This window comes from Mauremys mutica, chromosome 9 (genome assembly GCF_020497125.1).
Source record: "Mauremys mutica isolate MM-2020 ecotype Southern chromosome 9, ASM2049712v1, whole genome shotgun sequence".
Lineage (NCBI taxonomy): Eukaryota > Metazoa > Chordata > Testudines > Geoemydidae > Mauremys > Mauremys mutica.
In genome coordinates this window covers 32,769,553-32,789,237 of record NC_059080.1, presented here as the reverse complement: position 1 = coordinate 32,789,237, position 19,685 = coordinate 32,769,553, and the positions used below count along the sequence as shown (strand labels likewise).

The window sequence follows — 19,685 nt, the reverse complement described above, 5'->3', positions numbered from 1 at the left end:
GGGGCTTAGGGCAGGGAGTTGGGGGGGCAGGGTGTAGGCGGGGTTCAGGCTCCGGCCCAGCGCTGCTTATATAAAGCATCTCCGGGGTGGCAGCAGCGCGCACTGGGGCCAGAGCAGGCTCCCTGCATGCATGCCCTGTCCCCACGCCGCGCCACTCAAGGAAGCACTGCAGCCCATGGGTGGGAGGGGAGGGCTCCGCATGCGCTGCCCTTGCCGTGCCTCTAGGTACCTCCCCCGAAGTTCCCATTGGCCGCAGTTCCCCGTTTCCAGCCAATGGGAGCTGTGGGGGGCGGTGCCTGGAGGCAAGGGCAATGCATGAAGTCCTCTGCCCCCCTGCCCAGGGGCCACAGGGAAGCGGTGCCGGCCACTTCTGAGAGCCATGCAGGGCCCATGGCACCACGGGGGGCAATCCCGCAGGCCGGATCCAAAGCCCTGAGGGGCCAGATCCAGTTTGCCCACCCCTCGACTTGAACCTGGTTCTCCCACATCCCACATGTGCACCTGTGACATAGAGGCTCCTTGGCAAAGGGTGCCCTGTTCTTTGCAAACAATTCTCACCTCAGACCCAACAAACTCACTACATTGAAAACGTCTTACAGGATATTTATCCATAAAAAGTATAATGAGTATCTGCAGAAAGCTCATTACTTGTCATGACTCTAATCATTGTGAGATGTACACATAGGTCAGTGGTGGGCAACTTGCAGCCATCAGGGTAATCCACTGGCGGGCCACGAGACAGTTGGTTTACATTGACCATCTACAGGCACGGCCACCCGCAGCTCCTAGTAGCCACGGTTTGCCATTCCTGGCGAGTGGGATCTGCGGGAAGCAGCGAGGGCTACAAGGATGTGCTGGCCACCACTTCACGCAGCTCCCATTAGCCAGGAATGGCGAACTGGGAGCTGTGGGTGGCTATGCTTGCAGATGGTCAGTGTAAATAAGCTGTCTTGCAGCCTGCCAGTGGATTACCTTGACGGGCTGCGTGCAGCCCGTGGGCCACAGGTTGCCCACCACTGATACAGATAATATTTAAGGAATAATGTATTTAAACTGAATGTATGCTTCATGGACTTGGAGTAGAACTTAGTCACCAGGGGTAATATGTCTTGGTGATTTAAAGAGAATTGTCACCCCTCCCTCGTCAGCCAGCAAGGTTCTGTTGTCTATCGTGGCCCATCCCAGAACAGCCAATGGAAAACCATTACAGACAATTGCTAACAACTGAAAGCACTTGGAGGTGATCATAACAGCAGGCAGGAGATTGCTCTAGCTACAAAAAAAGACAAAAGACTGTTTCACTATAACAGAGTGTAAGAAAAGGCCGTTCATATCCATTCACTGAGGAAACCCCTTGAGGAACAGGGGGCTCTCATGAACATTTGGATCCTGGTTCACGTAAGCAGGGGCGGCGCTATGTTTTTTGCCGTCCCAAGCACGACAGGCAGGAGGCTTTCGGCAGTGCGCCTGCAGGCAGTCCGCTGGTCACACGGATTCGGCGGCATGCCTGCGGGAGGTCTGCCAGTGCCGCACCATCGGCGTCCCCGCCAACGAATTGCCGCCGAAGCCGCGGGACCAGCAGACCTCCCGCAGGCACACCACAAAAAGCCGCCTGCTTGCTGCCCTCACAGTGACCGGCATGCCACCCCTCCACGACTTGTCACCCCAGGCACGCACTTGCTGCGCTGCTGCCTGGAGCCGCCCCTGCATGTAAGAACAACCAGCTCTGCAGCAAACTGAATTGGGGGAGGGGGAACCCTACTTTATTAGATAGGAAAGATAACTATTGGTAAGTGTAGACCCAGGTTCGTATTTTATTATTTTGTTTTGTAACAAGTTGTTTCCATCACTTTCAGATAAATCTTTATTTTAATAAACCTACTTTTGTTTTTAATGTAAATGCTCACAAGTGCTGCATGGTTTACAGAAGTGGTGGTTTAAGATAAAACTGGGTTACATGGCACTTCTGGGGGCAAAGAATCTGGTATTTCTGTGAGCAGACAATGTTAGGGGCTGGATATCCCAGGGGAATGATTCAAAGGGACTAGGGGATCAGGGTGCACCTATTATTAAACCTCAAGGCAAAGATAGGGCTGGCATAGCCCAAAGGAGAGTGCTTGAATGGCTGAAAGGTTGGTGATATTAGGGAACTGACACACAGCTACCACAGGACAAACTCCTTCCTCCTAGAGGCAGGGGGGTAACAGGATGACTGACAGTCCCAGGTGCCCCAAGAACCATCACAGTGCCCTAACCACTGGCCTACTGGATATTCTGGGATGGGGGATAGGTCTTATTTTTCATAAACCCCAAAATTCAGAAGGCCTCCATTTCATCCCATTGTAGAACAGGAAACTTTTTGAAATCTCAAAAATTTGCCTAGGACAAGAAAACTGTTTTCTGTCCAGCTCTACCTGTTACCTCCCTGCTGTATTTTACAAGCCAAGAACAACAAAGAACCAATTCACAGCTCCCAGCATGAAGCTCTCCCCAGTATTTCCAGAACTCCAGTAAGCAAGCCAAGGCAGAGAGAACTCTGCATTTGTCCCTCCCAGAAACAGCTACCACAATACTGTCTGAATCACAGCTACCTTTATAAAAAATATTTGTTCAGGTTAGTATACCAAAACTGTGGCCCACAAACCAACATCACCTGTAACACAATGCTTTTTACCTTCTCTCATGGCCCACAAAACAATTCCTTGGTAATGTTTTCAAATATCTCACTTCAGACAGAAATCAGACCAACAAATAAGTAGTTAAGCAAGTCAACCATTTGTAAAGTTCAGAAATGTGTTAGCCTACTACTAAGACACTTTATTAACCTACCTACAAGATACCTATGGTAATTCCCTACTTAATGTCCTCTTGCTTAACATTGTTTCAATCTTACATCCCTGCTCAATTACAGAACATGCTTCATTTAAAGTCATGCAATGCTTTGCTATAATGTTGTTTGGCTGTCTGCTTTGTCCACAGCTGGCAGCCCCCCTATCAGCTCCCCTATGCCCCCCACACACACATACGGCTCCTCCCACCTGCCAGCAGAACCCGCGGATCAGCGCCTTCCCCCTCCTCCGCCCACCTCCTGACCGCGGCAATCAGCTGGCTTGCGGCATTCAGGAGGGAGGGGGGAGGAGCAAGGACTCAGCAGGCAGACTCCTCCTCCCTCCCTTGCTTCCCGAACGCCGCAAGCCAGCTGATTGCCGTGGGCAGGAGGCAAGGGAGAGAGGGGGGAGCCTGCGCGCACTCCCTCCTGCCCCCTGAACGTCCCAAGCCAGCTGATTGCCGTGGGCAGGAGGGAGGGAGGAGAAGCGAGGACTTGGCGCGCAGGCTCCCTCCTCCCTCCCTCCCCTGGCTCCTGCCCGCAGCAATCAACTGGCTTGCAGCATTCAGGAAGCAGGGGAGGGAGGGAGGGAGGGAGAGCCTGCGCGCCGTGTCCTCGCTCCTCCTCCCTCCCTCCTGAACATTGCAAGCCAGCTGATTGCCGCGAGCAGGAGGTGCGGGGTGTGAGGGGGGAGGAGCAAGGATGTAGCATGCAGAGTAAAGGGGGGGAAGAAGAGGAGGGTTATGGGTGGGGGCTTGGGGGAACGGGTGGTGTGGGCAGGCCAAGGGTTGAGCCCCCCGCCTCTGGTGCTTGCAGAGTAGGGGAAGCTGCCGCTGCGCAACATGCTTCTCTTAGCCTACAGCACCTTCAGCCTCTTTGCCTGCCTCATTGTCCCCAGTGCCAGTGGGCTGTGCCTGTGTGGGGTAAGGCAGGGGCATCTCCCAACTATAGTACTGTACTGTACTGTATGGCAAAAAAAATTCCCTGGAACCTAACCCCCCTATTTACATACATTCTTATGTGGAAACTGGATTCGCTCAACACTGTTTCACTTAAAGTCACATTTTCAGGAACATAACTACAACGTTAAGTGAGGAGTTACTGTACTTAGACACCTTCTTTGATTTACAAGATATGCCAAAAATTACTTCTGGCCAGTTCCTTCAGGATCACAGAATGGAACTATCTAGTCCTGAAGATCTGTGGGTAGTTGGCCAGATTCACCTTTGGTGTAATAGCCTGCATGTAATTCCATGGGTCACTGAAATTTTAACAGTGAAACCAGAGATGATTTGGGGCCATCAAGTTTAGTTAAATTAATTTTATTTTAGTTCATTTCTACTTTCTTTTTTTCTCCTGAGTTCTAGTTCCATAGTGTCTCTATTTCTGTTTCCTGCCCATTAGAAAGTGAGAGATGGTTTTATTAGGAGTTCTGACATTCTGAAATTCTCTTTCATCATTTTTAACTCCACTGTTCCTTAGAGGTTCTACTATATCCTTTGTCTTTCTTTTCTCTCAGACATATTTTATTTTATATTTTATATTTTATATTTACAAAAATATGAAAATCATGTTATCCCAATGACAAATGTTTAAATTAAATGGCAGTTAGAAGATAAGAAATTTTGATGCAATTCTCCTTTCAATCACTGATTCCAAAGTTGCTCAAAAAATGGCATCTGCTGTTTCTGTTTGATACCATCATCGACTAATGCCTCGTACAGTTTGTTCTGCAAGGTGATGACTTTTGCCTTAGCAATGACTAAATCAACACATAGATCCAATACTGTGAAGTGACAGCATTTTCAGAACTTAGTTAATCCTGAAACAGCCATATTGCACCACCTGCCAACCTCATCTAAATCACTTACTTTAAACCCTTTTCAAATGATTTCTTTCAAGTTTTTTTTTAAGTTTATAATACAATAAAACCTGAAAGTACTGTACCTGCCAAAATGAATTACACATGAGGAACTAAGACTGTAAATGTTATTTGCAGGCTGACTTTATACTACCTTTTGATTCAGCTATTTAAAATATATATATTTCCATACTGTTTAGTACATTTAAGTACATTGCCCATTAAGGGGACTCTGACAAGATGTACCAGGCCTTCTTTGCCTCCTGCTGGAGGCATCGGCACCTTGACGCCGCCATCCCAAGAAACAGTGTCAAGAGAGGAAAGAGAGGCAGTGAGTTTTTTAGACCTCCAAGTACTGCCTAAAAACGCCACTCGGGCTCTAGTACCAGCAAAACCAACAAGACATAGTCCTCCAGAATGGCTACTGCCTCTTCCCAGCCCATCAGGATCCACCAGGCAAGATCAGGCTTTTCTGCTCCTTCTATGGGGGAGTGCTGGTTGGTGCTGGGGCCGCAGAGGAGTTCGCAGGTTTAACCCCGAGCACCCAGGCCCAGCCCTAACAACCTGACAACACCGTCAATCACACAGTGCAACAAACGGTTTGTTTTTGCTGTGCAGTTTAAAAGCCCAGGTGGCCAAATGTTTACTTGGCTTTCAACTAAGTTGTTACTGGACATGCAAGGGGCTTGTGGCATGAGACGCCGTGCTTCTGAAGAACTCCAGCAAGGGCCACTGGGATGTGATGCTGCTTTGAATGAACTCCTTAACTTTCGCCATTGCAGAAAATGTTAGCAAAGGGCCAAATTCAACTACCATTAGGGTTCCCACCTCTAAGATGCTGAACAACCGGTTACTGCCCCCCCATCACAAGGCCCATGACCCTTCTTTCTCTTTCAGGTGCTCTTCCCACCAGTAGTGTGAACCCCCCCCCCCCCCCCCCCATCACAGGCAGCAGTACTGGTGGGGAATTGGGGGCAGCTCAAGACCTCTGTGCCACTTACCTTTCCCACCCCTCACCACACTCCAGGTCTTTGTCTAGCTCCAGGCCTCTGTCAAATTCACAAGCAGCTGATAGGGAAGGCTGCCCTACAACAACAAACTCACCCGCCCCCTTCCTCCTGGCGGCCACTGGAGTCCTGCAAACCCTGGAGCAAGCAAGGAAGGGAGGCCCAGCTTTAAAGGGCCAGGCCAATGGGAAAGGTCTGCTGAGCGTTTCTCCCGCCCCGCCTCCACTTAATCCTCAGCATGGGGGAGCAGCGAGAAGGCAAAAAATTCCTTGGGTGCCCCTTACCTTCACTAGTAACTGGCAAGGCCGCACAAAAGCCAGCCAGATGCCATCCCTAACCACCACTGAAATTAATGGAAGGATTTTTTTCCACTGATGTTAACAGCAGATGGAACTGGCTTCAAATTGGCAAGATTACAAATATATGTAGCAAGCAACCATTGTGCAAACCGATAGTAAAATAGTTGCCTATAACATTCTTATATGCAATAATACCTTGGTTATATGGCATAATACCATAGACAGTCATTCCACAAAGCATCACTGAAATACTTAATCAGCAACCAAACCCTGTTCATCTTATTCCCAGAAACTTCCCATTGTCCTCAAAGTTTGGACCTTAATGTAAACACAGTAAGATTGCCATAAGACAATGCTCTCACTAATGTCTTAGCTCCCAAGAAAATGGAAAATACTATACCATCAACAGGTGAAAATGCTCTGCTTCTTTAGATGGAATTCGAGCTTTAAATAGGGCCAAGAATTTCTCAAGCTCTGAACTGGAGGTGCCACTTGATGGTTATTTAAGGGCATATTTTGCTGTGGATTACTGCATAACTCACATTGATATTAATGGCAGTTATATGCATAAAGAATGGAGTCTCAGTCCGCATACTGGCTAAATATTGGGCAAAATCCAGTCAAACAGAAAGAGTCTCAAATATCATATTATTTATACACATACATGTGAGCAAGGGTGTGGAAATTTCAAGAGCTCCAAGGACCAGCGCAAGTATATGCAAGTATATGTGGTGATGTGACAGGTGCAACAGCCCCTTTGCACTCTGGAAATACAAAGTTGCCATAAACTCCCTGGATTCATCCCAGGAGAATGCCCTGATCTAAAGGCATTTCCTGGACAATGCAGAGCTGCCGTAATAGTTCTAAGCTGAACCCCCTCATAGCCCATCATCTAGGGATGTATGCCAGGCTGTGTATGGAGTGCTTCTGCTCTCTGGTTCTTTTCAGCTGCCACAAAGTCCCTTGAGGTCAGGGGCATAGACATGCAGTTCAGAGCAGCCCCAAGGCCACTCTTAGTTATGCTGGGGGCTGAAATGTCTACTGGATGGACCCAGAATACAGGGAGTTCAAAGGTGACTTAAAACTACCTTTGCTTCTGCAGGATCCTGCATCAGCCAAGCCCAAGAATCACAGTTCATAGGCTGTAATCACACTCCATACCACCCCCAAATACCAGTTGATGGGACCAGTGCTCAAGCTTGTCTGTGTGGGTGACTCACACAACCTGAGATATGGGATAAGAGGCAATGAACCAACACAGAGCACATAATTATTCTATGTACTTGATTAAATATTCCACATCAGTAGAAGTATCAGACCCCATACTCACACATGGCATATATGCATCACTTATCACATATGCTGCATGAGACGAATGTGTGTTGATGTGGGGGCAATAGAGGAAGAGTTCTAGGCCCAACCCTTGGAGTTTTCAAAAACAGGTTAGGCAAACTTCAGTCAGGGATGGTCTAAGTATAGTTAATCCTGCGTCAGCACAGAGGGATGGACTAAACAACCTCTCAGCCTGTGTGTCTATGAAAGCCACAGTGCAAGTGCACATTCTGCAGACCAGCTCTGCAAAGATGTGGACATCAGCAGGCCTAAAGACAAGGCTTGTCACATGAAGAAATTCACTTTTCCCCCCCGCTCCATAATAAATAAATAAATAAATAAAAAATAATCACGCATAGATATAAAATAAATAAATAATCCAGGCTGTAAGTAAGAATATAAGAATGCAATAACTAAGTTCCCTATTTTCTAACTAGACCTACAGCTCTTTTGTATCTGCCTTTAGGTACTATTAATAATAAAAAAAAAAGCTTGAAGTAGACTCTTTTTCATCTGGCTGGACAGGAGTGCAGGTCTTTTTCCTGTTCTGGGCTCAACCTATAACCTTTATGTATGGTTATAGGCTGTCTAATGGAAAAGTGCCACTATGTGTCTGAATCATTTCTCAGTTTGGTCTTTGTGTGGTTCCACCTCTTTGTAGTGAAACAGACCAATCCAAATTTTCCACTGAAACAGTAGTGTCAGCAGCTTGTTGTCTGTCTACTCCTTCTGAAACTTTCTTCAGTCACTTTTATAAATGCAGTTTTGTAGAGTCCCTTGTGTAAAACAAGGGCTACATTTTGATAAAAAAAAATTCACGCTCAGTGCAAATTTCAACACTTATGGAAGCTGCATGCATATGAAGAGATACAATCTTCCTTGGAGATCAACCAAATTCCATTAGCAAGCAGAGGCATCAATCCTTCTTTTTCAATCAATTAACTATGAGGCTGATAGTGGTTGCAGAAGAATTTCTGAACCTCCACAACATGCTTGAAGGCTATGTTGGATATTCCTTCTTTCACAGAGAGGTTTAAACAGTCTGCGGAACATCCATTTGCCAGGGATGAAACTATTGCTTTACTGAATTGGAGTTTTGTGATTTACTTCAATAGGACAAGGATTTCACCGCAGAAAATTTAGGATGATTGCACCCGAGATGTTCTCATCTTTTTCTCTATATTTTCATTGCTAGAGACAATAGCAGACTTCTTTTTTGTCATACTGTTTATGCATTCTTGCAGGGCAACTTGGACACAATAGTCTATGTTTCTCTATTCAGACACAGAATCGAAAGAATTAACCAGAAACACACTTTCCCTTTTACAGATGACTGTAGCCATTATTTTTCATGTTGTGGATTAATTTCAATGTTGATTCTTTTATATTGTGATTATTATTCCCTTTTTGCTCCTTCTAGTTCTTCATTTGCAATACCCAGTAGTGGACATGTGGGTTTAAATGAGGCATGAGGAATATATCAAGGGCAAAGTGCTTCAGTCATTTCTATAAAAAGATAACTTTGTATTACATTAAAAAGGATTGAAACTTTTTTAAATCAAATTCAAGTCTTTGGGTTTAGTTGTTTTTAATTGCATAATCACTACTTGCACCAATTTTGGAGTGTAGAAGACAATGAAGCTACTCCTGAATAAGGCTGAAATTGAATAGGTGTTGGAAAGCTTGTAATGGGCACATAAACAATCATCATGGTTACATTTCAATTATGATTATGATGCTGAAAATGGGTAATTTTTTTCAAATGTGCCTAAGTGACTTTGGAGCCTAAAACTTGTTTAAAGTCAGTGAGACTGAGGCTTCTAAGTGCCTATGTTACTTCTGAAAATGGGATTCAGGAGAATCTATTATATTTTTTTGAAAATTTCACCCCATGTCTCATTTGTATGATCAAATTTAATCAGTTTCATACTCTTCCATTTCCATTGACAAAGTCTAATTCAATGGCACACTGATCTAATAGAATATAAATGTCTTTAGATTCTTAACTTTTTACAATGAGCATGAGTCCATTCTTACCTTGCTACTTAGCTCTTGACAGTATTTATATTTTAGTTTAGAATTATCTAATTTCATGACTTCAGTCAATTAAATCACTTTTCTGTCACCTCTTTTAGCTTTAGCCACGTTGAATCAGATAGATTCATTTAAGGATGGTTGGTAATCCTTAAACACTAACCAGCTGTTTGTAGTCTTGATCAGCAGCTTTCATATGTACAACAATTTGAATGAGAAACACTGTGAAAACTGAAAAAATAAGATACAATCTAGACAGCTTTATACAGAACCACGTTCTGCTTACCTTCCAAAAGTTTTTGGATTCTAAAGAACCCGGTCCCCTAACGCAGTTTAATACTCCACAACCTCCCATCTACTCAACATTAAATGACAGGTTATTCCATCCAGCTGCGTGCATCTCTACAGTCAAAAGGGGATCCACCCACTCCCTATCCCATCTAGGTTTCCAGACAGTTTTACAACTTTCATCTTGTTTCTATTAGGCATAACAAGGAATCTGATGTTTTCTTACATACTTTAAAATTAGAGACTAATATTTCTAGTATGAAAAAAAAAATCAAAGGGCTGTTTGGCTCCAAAGTCAATGGTAATTAGACACCATGAAAATCTCTTCTCCTGTGGTTGGTGTGGTTCAGTGCTACTGATAGCACTGAAGCCCAGAGAGTTGATTTAGGCTCATAAGGATTGTTCCTTTTGTGGGTGCTACAAGCGTTCCATGTCTACCAACCATGAATAGTATCTTTATCATCAGTTAATAACTCATCTGACCACAAATACTGACTATGCACTTCTTGGTACACAATATAGCTCTTGTTTTCTGCCCATTACGCTCACTTTTGAAGTGGACTTCTCTTTTCTGAGGTGCCTAATTGCGATGAGCATCTCTTTATTTATCCATTTCCACAGACTGTTGAATACAGGAGTTAATGCTCTATGAAGCTGTCCTCATACATACTTTGGTTTTGCCCTGGTACAGTACAAGAGTGAATCTTACTGTATCTAGTTTCTAATATAAAGACTAGGCCAAAATCTTAGATATGAGTTTACTGTTGAGACTCAGTTTACTGTTTAGCTATGAATTAACAACCGACCTAATTAATATCTCACCGTTCTTATCTCCTTTTTTGTTTATTTTTGTAAGGAAGTTTTACTTTGTTAAAAAATTAAGGTTTGATGTGTTTATCTGGACCTGTTTCCCCTTCCTAAGGAATTAATCCCTTTTAAAAGAGGGGGAAGAGGGAGATTAGGTAAAATAATACCTAAACAACAACAATGGTTTCATTATCATAGCCTGATTTGTTTCTTCATCATAGCTGCATGTCATCTTCCCACAATGTAAAAAACAAAATGTACAAGTCTCAGATAAACAAATATCTGTGTGTATGATTGTTTCTCAAAGTTATATTCTAAGGAAAGGAACTAGATTAGCATACTGACTTTTTCAAAGTCAAATGTGCTTTTTTTTCCCTTCAGTCTTATTACATAAATAAAACGAGGCAAATAAGGTAACAATACCTCTGATGTACCTTTATATCCCTTTTGCACTCACTTATTGTTTTTTCCTGTCATGGCAGTTAAAAAAAACACACACACACACAATGCTATTGACTTCCACAACACTAATGTGTTTTTAAAAAGAGTCTTCTGCTAATTAAGCACATTTATATTCCAGGCTAAAAAAATGCTGAAGTGGCCAAGCACTAGAATCCAGTTATCAGGAAACCACTATCAAAATCCAAAGATAACATTTAAATCCTGCAACATTCTCACAGACAGGACAGAAAGATGGAAAGAGAATGAGTTCTGCAGTATTCTTATCCATAGATTTCCCTCATGTAGAGTTATTGCTATGTTGATTTCTATTCTAGGGCATCTTCATTTAAAGCAAATTGCTAGATAAATATTCCAAAAGTCACTTAAATGACTGACAAAATAATGCAATTATTCCATTTAAATGCACCATTCATTTTGTCTCACTCTTTATATCTTCACCGTATTAGAGTGCATTTATAAACAGAGTGGAACCTCTTTACAGTGAACTCGGACGTTGAAAAATTATTTACAGTGAAGCTGAATTCAAAATGCTTCAATACATAGCAATGCTCAAATTGCAATTCATTAGTGTGAGCCACAATTTAATGGCTAAGTTGTAGAATATAAGTGTTCTGCTGTAATTTTCTCTCTCGAGTAACCTGGTGGTTAGGGCATCCAGTATCTAAGAAAATAGGGTTCAAGTCTCTGTTCCAAATCAAGCCACACAAGGATTTGAATCTGGGTCTCTACATCTCAAGTGAAAGTCCTAACCACTGGGCTATTATTACTTGTTCTGGGGCTCTCTCATTTTTGAGAGAAAAAGGCTGACCTGGGTTAGGCCACTAACTCCAGGGGAAGGGTCACAGCTGAGAATCAGGATGTGAGGGAAGCACCTCCCTGTGGCCTGTCAGTAGGTGCCTAATACCTTTGAGGATGAGCCTAAGCCCTGCTCATTCCTGTGCAGTTCACTCCTAACTAGTGGAGGAGGTTCACCGCTCAGCTTACTGACTTCTGGGAATCCTGTGCTTAGGCCTAATTCTCCTCACACAATGCAGGAAAAGCCTGGCCACCCAAATCAGGATTGAGAATTCCACTAGGCAGCTGATCATTGCAATGCCTAAGTACTTTGTGAAACCAACTAATCCTGCACCACTAAAGTAATGGGAGTTCTACTTTTGACATACACGGGCACACATACAGTATTAATAATAATCATAAACATATGATATTGAAGGTGTAAATATGTGGGTAAATGGAAAAATGTTATCCCTAAAGCACTACCCACTTTTTCTTGTTGGCTTCTGTTTGTATTGGTATGGATTTCTTACCGTTTATTAGACAGCATACAGCTCACATAATTACTAATTAAATTCTTACAAAAAATAATAAAACCATATCCTTAAGGATGTAACAGATAAACACTGATATACAAACAGAATTCATCACTAGAGACGTCTTATTTCTAGAGCAGCTTAGAGGAAGAAAATAATTCCAAAAACAACGATGTCAAATCAAAGTAATGTACAACACAAGATGTTGTATAGGAAGGAAAGCGAATCAGGCAATAATTCCGAGCATTGTGAAGTAACCTTTTAATGACAATAGGGTTTAAATATTGTTGGCCAAAGATGATTTTCCATTACACGACCATAAATCTGAAATATCTTCAAAGATTTCACACACCAGTGTATATAAGCAGAATTCAGCTGTCAATCTAGTGTTGCCGTTTCCAATGAAATTATATTCCATGTGAAGTATGTTGCAAATTATAAATAGATGGTGGGAAAGCAATATTTTAATTTTAAAAAAGTTTTTCTTCTACAAAGTTAATTTAGAGCCCACTGCTAAATGGGCTAAATCCTGCAGTTCTTACGCAAGCAAAACTATTCAACAAAGCTCTCTGTATCTCAATAACATGCTTGACTCCCAGACCAAATGCCCCCAATTGAAGTACATTATGTATGTAATGCAAGAATTCATTAGGAGTCTATTCCAAAGTCCACTGAAGTCAATAGGAGTTATTTCCATTGACTTTAATGGGCTTTGGTTCAGGTCCTAATAAAGCAAGTTGAACAAATTACAAACAGCTTTATTTTAAGTTACCTTTAGGAAAACATTTCTTTTCCAGTACAACTGATGTACAGTAATTTTCAGCATGATATTTACTTAACAGCAGTTAAACAAAACCTCAAATAAAAAAGAATGTCTAATAATGACATTGTGACAGAAAACCTATTACAACATTTTATTTACTGTTCAGACCTATGAAAACTTGGCTATGAATAGCAGAATAAGTTCCAAGCTCTATTTACATTTTCATTATTTAAATTAAGTTTTCCTGAACCTTAATGAAATCTCCACTTGGTTAATTAATGCTTCTCTGCAAACAGGTTTGTTTCATTTAAATACGAAACTGTACTGAATGGATATTATATGACTATTGCTGTTCCTAATTTGCACAGAGGAGAAACTTTTCTACAAAGTCGGGGTGGGGAGGCATTAAAACAAAATATGCATGTGCTAGAAAAGACTATATATAAAGGCTCTTTCATTCAGATCTGTGCCAGAAATTATAAACGCAGTTATTGTCACTCCTAGCCTCAAAATTTATATTCTACTAATCCCACTCTTATTCACTACATAACACATTAGAGACAATTACAAGGACAGTTTAAAATCCTCTATCACTGGAGCTTTTAAAGTGCAAAAGCTCGTAGAAGCTTTTATGATTTCTGGCAAGTCACTCTACTAATTCAGAGACCATAATTGAAAAAGACTATTTTCTTTTTTTTTTTACTACTGGATAATGAGAATTGGAGTTTCCTCTCAGATCCAAAGAGATAATCAAATTCCCACTTCCACCTTAAATTTCCTGATCCACGTTACATGTCTGTGTATTGTCAACTCATTCCGCAGGCAGGATGAACCTTCCAAAGACTCAAGAAAGGTATGGTCACTAGTACTTTACCACACTAGGGAATGACATTTCTAAATATCCCAATTATCTCTTTCAAGTAAGAGGCTCTTGGAACAAACTTTATTAAATCTAGCTAATGAACTTTTATTTAATACAAAAAAACCTATATCAAAACTATATCTGAATCAACTTCCACAAAAGCCAGTACATTTAGAAGTAAGGGTACCAAGGCCCCTCCGGCTTAGCATGTTTAAGCCTAGGCACTGTAGCACATATGATCACAACAGTGAACCACGCATACACTTTAGGTATAGCCAAATTCTCTAAGAAGTGCACAAAATATTTATAACAACCCATGCACTTTATCGACAGCGATCAAGTAAATACTTTACTAGTGGGATATAGCTATATATTAGATATGCATATTGATAGTTATATATGTTGTAAAGGACTTCAGGATCCTTCAAAATGAAAAATACTATGTAAGTGTAAGGTAATCGTAGTTTCACTCACTATCGTGGTAAATTCTGATGGAAGACTGTCAATGCTGCAATACCTGCTCTCGTATATATGAAGTTAAGAGAGTGCATTGGCGGTCCTAGCTTGAAATTCTATGACTTTTATGCACTTATGTCAGACCATTATTTTCACATATTTTTGTTTTTCCTTAATATATTTTAAGCTTAGTTTAACTTTCAATAACATGGTTTTGTTTGGCTATTGTAACTTAACCTCAAAAGAACAAACAAGAATAATGCCAAAGCACTAAAGTCCCTAATATGATCTAAGGCTAAACTATCAAAACTCAGATCTGACTAATTCCTTTATTGAGCCAGCACTGTTCTACTTTCCAGAAAAGCCTCTGTGACTGTTTTACAATTGCAACCCACTTCAAAATCCAGCACTTACCTGAGACCCAAGGGCACCCCGAAATCTGAAGTTTGGAAATATCAGTCCGGAAACCCAAAGCAGTGAATAGTGAGGAAGGGAGAAACCAAAGAGACAATGAATGCACATGCTTTTTTTAAATTATACAGAAATGGTTTGGACTTCTATTTTACCCTATCAGTGTATTTTGATTTCAGTTTAAGATACATCTTTAGAACTCTATTAAAACTAAGCAAAGGGGCATTATAAAGAAAAGGCAGATGTACTCTTAACTACAGAAGTCTGAGGGTCATCAGTATAATACTGCATGTGTCCAGGTAGAATACAAATTCAGTACAGGACCACAGGTTCAGATCTTTGATCTTCCTTTTTGCAAAGGCTGTGATGTATAAAACCAATTCCACTGAGCAGACAGTACTACACTGAATATAAATTATCCTTTAACTATACCAAGGCATTCATATGCTACATTTAAAGAAATGCTGCAAGGATGAACAATGCAGCCATGAAGCAATAAGAGCTCTTCTGTTGAAAAAAATGGAAAAGATCTGAATGGAAAGAAAACCTGAATTTGTTCCTCAGCAGTATATTGCTGCTATTTGGTGAAAATGTGATTAAAATATAGAACACACGCAGAGAAACAAACTCACGCATATATACAACATAACAATGCTTGCCCTTTCCATAAAGAAAAAGTAATAAAGCTTTACTGCTAGAACTGGAGAGTTATTTGTTTTTTGTCTGTTTTTTTTTAAATCAGGCATTGTTCTCTTAAGCAATGCTAAATTTGATTTTAAAATCTGGATATAGACAGTCCAAATTGAACATGGCTTGCAATTTACATATATCTTTTCCAAGTCTTCTTAAAAAGAAATAATCTTTTGCCTATAGAGCTAGCCCCTAGCTCTCCAGAGTTTATCCATTAATATTCTAAACCCATCTTTTACAGTTCACACATACACAAAAATTGTCTCACTTTGGCCAAGATGAAATGCTTAAGTGGAAGTCATTGTGCTTATGCAGATTTTCTCTACTGTATTTAAAATCAGCATATTCCTCTCTCACACCTTTATCTTATGCAAAATTTACAGTTTTGGAGTCACTCAAGTGTGGCGCCATTACCCAGTCTTATGTACACATTTCATATAAGAAAACAAATTACTTCTGACAACCTGAGATATTTTTGCTTTGTTTTATTCAGTATGTTTACATTTAATCCATTCCTTTCCTTGGCAATGGTACAGAAGTACTGGTGAGTATTTTATAGGACGTGTCTCTGCTGTTTACTTGAGGATTCTACTTAGATGCTTGCAGATGGTACTCTTGCAATTCATATGGCTACAAACCAGTCTTATTGGTGAAAGTAGCTGTCAGAATGTTAATACATAAATGAATATCTCCTCCCCACAACACCATCAGCCCCTTTTTTAAAAACTATTTTCCTATATAATCTCTCAGATAATCTCTACTTTCATTCCTTCATTGCTAACAAGAAAAAAGTTAAGATTTATCTTTTACTTATTATTGATGTTTTCTCTGGATACGCCTTTTGCTTTTAATGAGACTTACATGGGCGCAGCTCTTCATTCTTTACAACTTAGAATGCAATAAAAAAATAATAATAAAGTATCTTAGAATAACCTGATATTCTCCACTGAAAAATTATGCTCAGTTCTAGTTGGGTTCAACAGACTCCTGCACCTTGAACATCTCCTCACTTCTGCCAACTGAAGTAAACATCAGCATTTCATAAAATTATTGCTCCATACTTCCTTCAATACATCCTCTCTCACACTCAGATGTGGGCTCATACTATCTTAGTCAATTCCTCTCTACGTTTAGAGTCTCTTCAGTGCCCCAGAAGGGCTACTGGTCCCTATATTTTCTCTTCATGTATCTTAGAGCTACTTCTTACAGGCTGCTATGCCAAGCTTGCAAAAGGAAAAGGAGAGAAATCCTCTGCTTTCCAGATCACCTACAACGCTTGTGTGCTTGCAACCAGCAGGCTGTAAGGTTTGTGCCTTCAATTTCTATCTTGCAAAAGCCATAAACAAACCTTCCTTCCTCACTCCTCCCCAAAAGAGAGGTAATACACTATCTTAGCCTTCCTATCAATGGTTTTTGCTACTGAGTCCAAGTGCTCCTTGGACAGTGGAGTCAACACCAGCACATCAGTGCAATGACTGGATTTCCTCTCCCATGGGTTTCAAATCATGTCCAGAGCCTGAACAAATTAAAATATATTTCAGTTTGATCTCATTTTTATCCCATTCCAATACTCCAAATGCATAGCAACTTTAAGCTCCTCATCGCCATCCCTCCACAGTTCAAGGAAATCCTTCAATCAAAGAACTTCATTTACAATCGAGCACAGTTTTTGCCCTCCCCTTTCCCAACAACAGCTAGGCATTTTGATGCAATCCCCATTAAATGCAATCTCCATTACAGGATTACGATTGCATCAATAAAATGCTCCATATGTTTTTCTTCTTTCGCCTCTCTCATAGGTATTATGTACTATGTCTGCAAACAATCACCAAATCAAACCGGATGGTTGAAGGCACTGGGGAAGGGGGTGCACATTCAAGAAAATGTTAAGTGAAACCTGAGCAAACTGTGCATCGCAGACTCAGTCTGTAGGAACCCCTCATGCCTGAACAGTACAAGTTAGCTCAGCGTTCTTGCAATAATGCAGATCATAAATGTGACACATTAAAAAGCTTTAAAATGTATCTTTTGCAAGTACTCAGGAACTCTATGTACTCTTCACCAAAGGCAACTCACATTTTACTTAGCCAGTTCTAGCCTAATAATCCCAGTCTGGATGAACTGCTGGTAGTATGCTGTGAGGGGGATGCCTGATGAAAAATACAAAATGCTAATCAACCCCCGCCTTACCTTTAATTCCTTGCCTTCTCTGCAAAAGATGTCAATCTACATTGGCTCCTCAGCACATCAACAAGGCGTCTAGAGTAAGGAAGGCTGCCCCATCGCATAGAAGTTAGACCAGTTTACACCAGCAAATCCTTGATCCAAAATACAAGCTGCTTTTTTCCATGCAGTCTAGAGCAAAAGCTGCATGAACGATTTCCACAGAGGGAACACAATTGTGGAAGAAAAAGGTAGCCTAACTTTTAGCTAAGTCTTGGTTTGGGATTGGTTTTATGTTTTTACAGCTGTAAAAGGCAAATGTAATTCCACATTAAAAGAACCACATTAATATCAGTCCGCCACGCTGATGTCGGTAAAGCTAAGTTGTGCTGTCAGACTTTTAACTAAATCCCCGTTTGCAAGAGCAGTCCAGCAAATCTCTCTCTTTAAGAACAAAACAGAAGAGGAATGTTAGGTCTATTTGAGAGAAAGATGATAGAAGATCCTTGTCTGCCTCCTCTTTGGTATAGACTGGAAATTCTGCACAGGAGCTGTCCGATCCGGATCGCCCCTGCAGGCGCAGAGGCTGTGGGTGTTGGAGAGAAGCAGCATCCGGAGAGCTCCGGGTGCTAAAGCATCGGATGGCTCAGCTCTGCTGCCGCCGTCTGAACTCCGCTTCCCAGTGCTGCCAGCAAGTCCTCCCCGGCTGACATCACTGCAAAAAAGGAGGGGCACAAATGGAAAATGCAAATCGGGGAGCTGAGAGGATTTTTTTTTCCTCTTAAAGGTGCCCTGGCTCTTTCTGTCTCTGAATCCCCCGAAAGCAACAGCTGTGGCGCGGCCGCGTCTGCTCCCTGCCAAGGCTGCTCTCTGGGGGCAGAACCGCTCATCAGTCACCGGTTGGCTCCTCCCGTTCCAGGGACCCCCAATCCCGGGACCCAGTCCGACCCGGGAATAGGGGAGGTGGGAGACACAGGGCTTGCCTTGCCGCGCCCCCGGCGTCTCCCCCGGCCGCCACGTGCTCAGGGTAACGAGTAGGCGACCAGCGGATTTCCCCCCCCCCCCCGGAGTGTCCCCCCGGCCCGTTCAGGGAACCTGCTCCCTCCAGCCGGCTCGGCCCCTGAAGCGGAGTGCGGGCGGGTGTTACCGCCTGCTGCCTGGCCCCGACCGCACGTTCTACCGCTGGGCTCCTCACGGCCCGCTCCCTGTTCCCCCCACCACCTCCTCCTCACTGCCCCCAAACCGTACTGTCCCCCCACCCCCAAACTTTACTGTCCCCCCCGATTCTTCACTATCCTCCACCTCCTCACTGCCCCACCAATTCCTCACTGCCCCCAAACCTTACTGCCCCCCCGCCCTCAAACTTTACTGTCCCCCCCGATTCCTCACTGCCCTCAAACCTTACTGCCCCCCGATTCCTCACTATCCTCCACCTCGTCACTGCCCCCAAACCTCACTGTCCCCCCCACCTCCTCACTGCCCCCAAACCTGACTGCCCCCCGGGCTCCATGCTCCCCTCGGGGCTCCTCACTGCGCCCAACCCCCCTTCCTGGGCTCCTTGTTGCCTCGAACTCCCACAGGGCTCCTGACTGCCCCCCCCGGCTCCTTACTGCCCCCCTCCTCCTCACTGCCCCCCCTCGGGGCTCCCCACTGCGCCCAACCCCGCTTGCTAGCCTCCAAGTCTTACTGCCCCCACCTCCCCAGGCTCACTGCCGCCCCACCACGCCGCCCCCGCTCAGCCCCGTCCTTTCCCCCCTTCACACCAGCGAGGGGAAGGAGAGTAGCCCGCGCTACAGCCGGGGGAGGCGGTGCGGCTGCCAGGGGAGATCGGCTTAAACCGGAGCTGGCCCTCGGGAAGCAGGAGCTCCTCGTCCGCCGCCGCCGCTTCCCCTCGCAGCGCGGCGGGCGGCGCGGCTGGTTTGGTTCCCACCGCCGAGGGGCGCGGGGCGCTGGTCCGGGCTCCAGTCGAGCCAGGGAAGCGCCGCCTCCCCGGATCAGCGCCGAGGGGAGCTGGGCACGGGCCCCCGGGCTGCGCCTCGGCAGCATGGCTGACACTGCCCCGCCGGCGTCCTGCCCCGGGCTCCCCGCCTGGCCGAACGCAGCGCCGCGGACA

The 19,685-nt window shown here is 43.4% G+C and overlaps 1 protein-coding gene across 1 annotated transcript in view; it reads right to left on the bottom strand.

Moving 5' to 3' along the window:
• PCDH11X (protocadherin 11 X-linked) overlaps positions 1-19,446 on the bottom strand; it is a 1,070,771-nt gene extending 1,051,325 nt beyond the window's left edge. The window contains exons 1-2 of the mRNA XM_045031029.1: positions 19,336-19,446; positions 17,600-18,287 (exon numbers count right to left, since the gene is read on the bottom strand). The gene's annotated coding sequence lies outside the window, so the exon portion shown is untranslated. The remainder of the gene's footprint in view (positions 1-17,599; positions 18,288-19,335) is intronic.
• Positions 19,447-19,685: the final 239 nt, after the last annotated feature.